At 53.0% G+C, this 7,500-nt stretch overlaps 3 non-coding genes across 3 annotated transcripts in view; all 3 read left to right on the forward strand.

Moving 5' to 3' along the window:
* The first annotated feature begins 4,589 nt into the window (after positions 1 to 4,589).
* Positions 4,590 to 6,482, forward strand: LOC126330756 (small subunit ribosomal RNA). The gene has a single exon (XR_007563163.1). It is a non-coding gene; the product is annotated as a small subunit ribosomal RNA (ribosomal RNA).
* A 355-nt stretch (positions 6,483 to 6,837) lies between these two features.
* Positions 6,838 to 6,992, forward strand: LOC126330754 (5.8S ribosomal RNA). Its single transcript, XR_007563161.1, has one exon. It is a non-coding gene; the product is annotated as a 5.8S ribosomal RNA (ribosomal RNA).
* A 188-nt stretch (positions 6,993 to 7,180) lies between these two features.
* LOC126330757 (large subunit ribosomal RNA) overlaps positions 7,181 to 7,500 on the forward strand; it is a 4,228-nt gene continuing 3,908 nt past the window's right edge. The window contains exon 1 of the ribosomal RNA XR_007563164.1: positions 7,181 to 7,500. This exon is cut by the window's right edge and continues 3,908 nt beyond it. This is a non-coding gene — a ribosomal RNA (large subunit ribosomal RNA).

Consider the following 7,500-nt stretch of genomic DNA (forward strand, 5'->3'; position numbering starts at 1 on the left):
AAAGAACGACAAGAGGAACGTGACGTCCACTAATAAGACACAATGTCTCACATCACCCGCAAACAACGCAGCTCAAATCAGCCAGCAACACCCACAGTGGTCCACCCAGTATCAACACAAGACGCAACGCCACGCCACAACACAAAAGGTACAAGTAATAAAATACCCTTTGGCCACACCCCTGGTAAAGACATCGAACCAACCCACCACCTGACACCAGCCAAACGTACATCCTGATTTGACACATCTCTGGCAACCTTACCCACGTTGGCCCCTAACCTAACCCACGTTGGCCCCTAACCTAACCCACGTTGGCCCCTAACCTAACCCACGTTGGCCCCTAACCTAACCCACGTTGGCCCCTAACCTAACCCACGTTGGCCCCTAACCTAACCCACGTTGGCCCCTAACCTAACCCACGTTGGCCCCTAACCTAACCCACGTTGGCCCCTAACCTAACCCACGTTGGCCCCTAACCTAACCCACGTTGGCCCCTAACCTAACCCACGTTGGCCCCTAACCTAACCCACGTTGGCCCCTAACCTAACCCACGTTGGCCCCTAACCTAACCCACGTTGGCCCCTAACCTAACCCACGTTGGCCCCTAACCTAACCCACGTTGGCCCCTAACCTAACCCACGTTGGCCCCTAACCTAACCCACGTTGGCCCCTAACCTAACCCACGTTGGCCCCTAACCTAACCCACGTTGGCCCCTAACCTAACCCACGTTGGCCCCTAACCTAACCCACGTTGGCCCCTAACCTAACCCACGTTGGCCCCTAACCTAACCCACGTTGGCCCCTAACCTAACCCACGTTGGCCCCTAACCTAACCCACGTTGGCCCCTAACCTAACCCACGTTGGCCCCTAAACCTAAGTTACGCTGCACCTTAACCTAAGTTACGCTGCACCTTAACCTAAGTTACGCTGCACCTTAACCTAAGTTACGCTGCACCTTAACCTAAGTTACGCTGCACCTTAACCTAAGTTACGCTGCACCTTAACCTAAGTTACGCTGCACCTTAACCTAAGTTACGCTGCACCTTAACCTAAGTTACGCTGCACCTTAACCTAAGTTACGCTGCACCTTAACCTAAGTTACGCTGCACCTTAACCTAAGTTACGCTGCACCTTAACCTAAGTTACGCTGCACCTTAACCTAAGTTACGCTGCACCTTAACCTAAGTTACACTGCACCTTAACCTAAGTTACACTGCACCTTAACCTAAGTTACACTGCACCTTAACCTAAGTTACGCTGCACCTTAACCTAAGTTACGCTGCACCTTAACCTAAGTTACGCTGCACCTTAACCTAAGTTACGCTGCACCTTAACCTAACTTACACTGCACCTTAACCTAACTTACACTGCACCTTAACCTAAGTTACACTGCACCTTAACCTAAGTTACACTGCACCTTAACCTAAGTTACACTGCACCTTAACCTAAGTTACACTGCACCTTAACCTAAGTTACACTGCACCTTAACCTAAGTTACACTGCACCTTAACCTAAGTTACACTGCACCTTAACCTAAGTTACACTGCACCTTAACCTAAGTTACACTGCACCTTAACCTAACTTACACTGCACCTTAACCTAAGTTACACTGCACCTTAACCTAAGTTACACTGCACCTTAACCTAAGTTACACTGCACCTTAACCTAAGTTACACTGCACCTTAACCTAAGTTACACTGCACCTTAACCTAAGTTACACTGCACCTTAACCTAAGTTACACTGCACCTTAACCTAAGTTACACTGCACCTTAACCTAAGTTACACTGCACCTTAACCTAAGTTACACTGCACCTTAACCTAAGTTACACTGCACCTTAACCTAAGTTACACTGCACCTTAACCTAAGTTACACTGCACCTTAACCTAAGTTACACTGCACCTTAACCTAAGTTACACTGCACCTTAACCTAAGTTACACTGCACCTTAACCTAAGTTACACTGCACCTTAACCTAAGTTACACTGCACCTTAACCTAAGTTACACTGCACCTTAACCTCAGTTACACTGCACCTTAACCTAAGTTACACTGCACCTTAACCTAAGTTACACTGCACCTTAACCTAAGTTACACTGCACCTTAACCTAAGTTACACTGCACCTTAACCTAAGTTACACTGCACCTTAACCTAAGTTACACTGCACCTTAACCTAAGTTACACTGCACCTTAACCTAAGTTACACTGCACCTTAACCTAAGTTACACTGCACCTTAACCTAAGTTACACTGCACCTTAACCTAAGTTACACTGCACCTTAACCTAAGTTACACTGCACCTTAACCTAAGTTACACTGCACCTTAACCTAAGTTACACTGCACCTTAACCTAAGTTACACTGCACCTTAACCTAAGTTACACTGCACCTTAACCTAAGTTACACTGCACCTTAACCTAAGTTACACTGCACCTTAACCTAAGTTACACTGCACCTTAACCTAAGTTACACTGCACCTTAACCTAAGTTACACTGCACCTTAACCTAAGTTACACTGCACCTTAACCTAAGTTACACTGCACCTTAACCTAACTTACACTGCACCTTAACCTAACTTACACTGCACCTTAACCTAACTTACACTGCACCTTAACCTAACTTACACTGCACCTTAACCTAACTTACACTGCACCTTAACCTAACTTACACTGCACCTTAACCTAACTTACACTGCACCTTAACCTAACTTACACTGCACCTTAACCTAACTTACACTGCACCTTAACCTAACTTACACTGCACCTTAACTGTCACATGTAACGTCACAGGAATGTAGCTTTGCCTAACAGCAACCCTCTGAACATAGTTCACTGCTTGGATCCTCTGGTGTCATGTGTATTTCTCGATGCCATGGTGCGTACCCTCACGTAAATGTCTTTCGAGTGTTGCGTACTTTCTACACAGTCCCGCTAACCACTGGAAGGGTGTAACGCTACAGAACGACTATCGCCCTCCCCTCCTGCCCTTCCAAGCTGGTCGGTCAGGCGTTTGTTTGTGAAATGAGCCTTGCAGCTGTTCAGTTGCATTCGGTTGTCGATGCAGTCAGTGTACGTTGTGGTACGGCCTGTGTGGACTGTCCGCTGATGTACGCGTAACCCACACTGATCATCCGTCGTTACGTACTGAGTGACATAATGTGGCACATGCTTGACCGTACACCGGCTGCGCCCTACAATGGCGAATCATAAGGGCCATATGTTGTGCACGATGCTACTTGTCTCGTCTCCCCATTACAGCGAGATTGCACTGTTTTACGCCGTACAGACATGTGGTAGGTACGGACGAAAGTATTGCATGTTGGCCCCCCTCCCTCTGCCGGGAATCAGCGTGAGCCGTCTGTTGATGTAGCGACGAGGGTTTTCCTATTTAATCGTATTGCCCCACACAACATGATACCACGGTGGACCGCGTTCCACATCTGCGACATGCTACAGAGGCCGGTTGACAGTCGACCGCGCAAGGGACATTGCACACGTGCGCGGACCATCTTCCACGTGTTCTCTCGTGTACATGCCGTAGTGTGTATGTGGGCTGATGTAGCGTGTCGTGACACATAACATGCAGGCATGCCAGAATCGTAGATTTCGCAAATGTAGATTGACGTATACGTTTGCTGCCAAAGATCCGCAAATGAACTGGAAATCAGTTGTTGAGCGGTTGTTCGCGCTGCAGGTGCATCGGTGATAGCGACGATCGGTACATCTGTGAACCGGTTGTTTCGGCGGTACCCGCCATGCCCCCGAACCTGAGTTGGCCATGTGGGTATGAAGCGATACGAGGCTGTGGCTTGGTGGGACAGTCCCCGGCCGGTGAGGGGGGGCCGCCCGGCGTGCTGGCCGCGCGCTGCGTGAGCGCACGCACTACAGCCGGCTGGTGGGGGGCGCCCAGTGGCAGGAGCGCCGGCCGACGGGCCCGGCTGGCGTCCCAGCTACGCGCCGGCGCACCCGGCGCGCGGCGCCAGGCGGCCAAAGTGGGTTCTGCCGAGCCCGGTGCGAAGCGCGGTGGACATCTGCAGTGTGCTGGTCCGATTGCGGACTGTGTGCGTTGAGGATGCGCCGCCGCCCGGCACTCGGCGTCGCGACGCCGTCTGCTGCTCGGTCGCCCCCGGCGGTTCTCGCAGGTGGTTTGTATCGCAGCTCTGCGGACGTGTTGGCGCGTGCGCTGTGCTGGGAGAGTTCGCTTCTGCACCCAAGTGGGGCTTTGCCCTTCTGTGGCGCTGGCGTTGGAGCTGCCGGTCACCGTAGGTGGCGCGTGTTGTTTCCCGCCGGCAATGCCACGACAGCACGCTCCCGGGCCTCTGTCGGCAGCGGCAAGCTCAGTTGGGAGCACGGGTGTTCGCACTGAAAGCGTCTACTCGCCTATCTCCGGGCGATTGCGCCTCTCTCGAACCCGACCAAGTACTTAGGACGGCGCTGCGCGCCGCCGGGACCTGAGAGGGTTTCGAGGTGTATCGTGCAGGGGAGCTCAGCCTCCTCCTGTTTGCAGAATAATTGAGCGGACGCTTGCGTGTTCGCGCGGGCCCTCGGGACACACTCCCGGGCGGCCGGCTGCTCAGCTCTCGTTGACGCAGCTCCCTGGTTGATCCTGCCAGTAGTCATATGCTTGTCTCAAAGATTAAGCCATGCATGTCTCAGTACAAGCCGCATTAAGGTGAAACCGCGAATGGCTCATTAAATCAGTTATGGTTCCTTAGATCGTACCCACGTTACTTGGATAACTGTGGTAATTCTAGAGCTAATACATGCAAACAGAGTCCCGACCAGAGATGGAAGGGACGCTTTTATTAGATCAAAACCAATCGGATTGGCTCGTCTGGTCCGTTTGCCTTGGTGACTCTGAATAACTTTGGGCTGATCGCACGGTCCTCGTACCGGCGACGCATCTTTCAAATGTCTGCCTTATCAACTGTCGATGGTAGGTTCTGCGCCTACCATGGTTGTAACGGGTAACGGGGAATCAGGGTTCGATTCCGGAGAGGGAGCCTGAGAAACGGCTACCACATCCAAGGAAGGCAGCAGGCGCGCAAATTACCCACTCCCGGCACGGGGAGGTAGTGACGAAAAATAACGATACGGGACTCATCCGAGGCCCCGTAATCGGAATGAGTACACTTTAAATCCTTTAACGAGTATCTATTGGAGGGCAAGTCTGGTGCCAGCAGCCGCGGTAATTCCAGCTCCAATAGCGTATATTAAAGTTGTTGCGGTTAAAAAGCTCGTAGTTGGATTTGTGTCCCACGCTGTTGGTTCACCGCCCGTCGGTGTTTAACTGGCATGTATCGTGGGACGTCCTGCCGGTGGGGCGAGCCGAAGGCGTGCTTGCGCGTCCCGAGGCGGACCCCGTTGAAATCCTACCAGGGTGCTCTTAGTTGAGTGTCTCGGTGGGCCGGCACGTTTACTTTGAACAAATTAGAGTGCTTAAAGCAGGCAAGCCCGCCTGAATACTGTGTGCATGGAATAATGGAATAGGACCTCGGTTCTATTTTGTTGGTTTTCGGAACCCGAGGTAATGATTAATAGGGACAGGCGGGGGCATTCGTATTGCGACGTTAGAGGTGAAATTCTTGGATCGTCGCAAGACGAACAGAAGCGAAAGCATTTGCCAAGTATGTTTTCATTAATCAAGAACGAAAGTTAGAGGTTCGAAGGCGATCAGATACCGCCCTAGTTCTAACCATAAACGATGCCAGCCAGCGATCCGCCGCAGTTCCTCCGATGACTCGGCGGGCAGCCTCCGGGAAACCAAAGCTTTTGGGTTCCGGGGGAAGTATGGTTGCAAAGCTGAAACTTAAAGGAATTGACGGAAGGGCACCACCAGGAGTGGAGCCTGCGGCTTAATTTGACTCAACACGGGAAACCTCACCAGGCCCGGACACCGGAAGGATTGACAGATTGATAGCTCTTTCTTGATTCGGTGGGTGGTGGTGCATGGCCGTTCTTAGTTGGTGGAGCGATTTGTCTGGTTAATTCCGATAACGAACGAGACTCTAGCCTGCTAACTAGTCGCGTGACATCCTTCGTGCTGTCAGCGATTACTTTTCTTCTTAGAGGGACAGGCGGCTTCTAGCCGCACGAGATTGAGCAATAACAGGTCTGTGATGCCCTTAGATGTTCTGGGCCGCACGCGCGCTACACTGAAGGAATCAGCGTGTCTTCCTAGGCCGAAAGGTCGGGGTAACCCGCTGAACCTCCTTCGTGCTAGGGATTGGGGCTTGCAATTGTTCCCCATGAACGAGGAATTCCCAGTAAGCGCGAGTCATAAGCTCGCGTTGATTACGTCCCTGCCCTTTGTACACACCGCCCGTCGCTACTACCGATTGAATGATTTAGTGAGGTCTTCGGACTGGTACGCGGCATCGACTCTGTCGTTGCCGATGCTACCGGAAAGATGACCAAACTTGATCATTTAGAGGAAGTAAAAGTCGTAACAAGGTTTCCGTAGGTGAACCTGCGGAAGGATCATTACCGACTAGACTGCATGTCTTTCGATGTGCGTGTCGTGTCGCGCAACACGCTACCTGTACGGCAGTAGCCGTGCGCCGCGTGCGGAACCACGCGTGCCTCTCAAAACTAGCGCAAGTGGTGTTGTGTGGTACGAGCGCTGAAGCTCTGGAGCGGCTGGCCTGCGGCACCTGGCGCCTGGCGCCGGTTTTGAATGACTTTCGCCCGAGTGCCTGTCCGCTCCGGTGTGGAGCCGTACGACGCCCATCGGCCGTCGGGCCGTTGGACACAAAGTAATGGAACAGGGGCCGTCAAACGCCTCAGTCCCGCCTCTGCAACTGTCTTGAAAGAGACGGTGGAGAACTGAAAAGATAAAGATCACCCAGGACGGTGGATCACTCGGCTCGTGGGTCGATGAAGAACGCAGCAAATTGCGCGTCGACATGTGAACTGCAGGACACATGAACATCGACGTTTCGAACGCACATTGCGGTCCATGGATTCCGTTCCCGGGCCACGTCTGGCTGAGGGTCGGCTACGTATACTGAAGCGCGCGGCGTTTGTCCCGCTTCGGGCGCCTGGGAGTGTCGTGGTCGCCTGTGTGGCCGGCCGCGTCTCCTTAAACGTGCGATGCGCGCCCGTCGCCTGGCGGTTCGCATACCGGTGCTTTCTCGGTAGCGTGCACAGCCGGCTGGCGGTGTGGCGTGCGACACCTCGTACAACGACCTCAGAGCAGGCGAGACTACCCGCTGAATTTAAGCATATTACTAAGCGGAGGAAAAGAAACTAACAAGGATTCCCCCAGTAGCGGCGAGCGAACAGGGAAGAGTCCAGCACCGAACCCCGCAGGCTGCCGCCTGTCGTGGCATGTGGTGTTCGGGAGGGTCCGCTACCCCGACGCCTCGCGCCGAGCCCAAGTCCAACTTGAATGAGGCCACGGCCCGTAGAGGGTGCCAGGCCCGTAGCGGCCGGTGCGAGCGTCGGCGGGACCTCTCCTTCGAGTCGGGTTGCTTGAGAGTGCAGCTCCAAGTGGGTGGTAAAC

The sequence above is a fragment of the Schistocerca gregaria genome, unplaced genomic scaffold (assembly GCF_023897955.1).
Source record: "Schistocerca gregaria isolate iqSchGreg1 unplaced genomic scaffold, iqSchGreg1.2 ptg001349l, whole genome shotgun sequence".
In the NCBI taxonomy this organism is placed as follows: domain Eukaryota; kingdom Metazoa; phylum Arthropoda; class Insecta; order Orthoptera; family Acrididae; genus Schistocerca; species Schistocerca gregaria.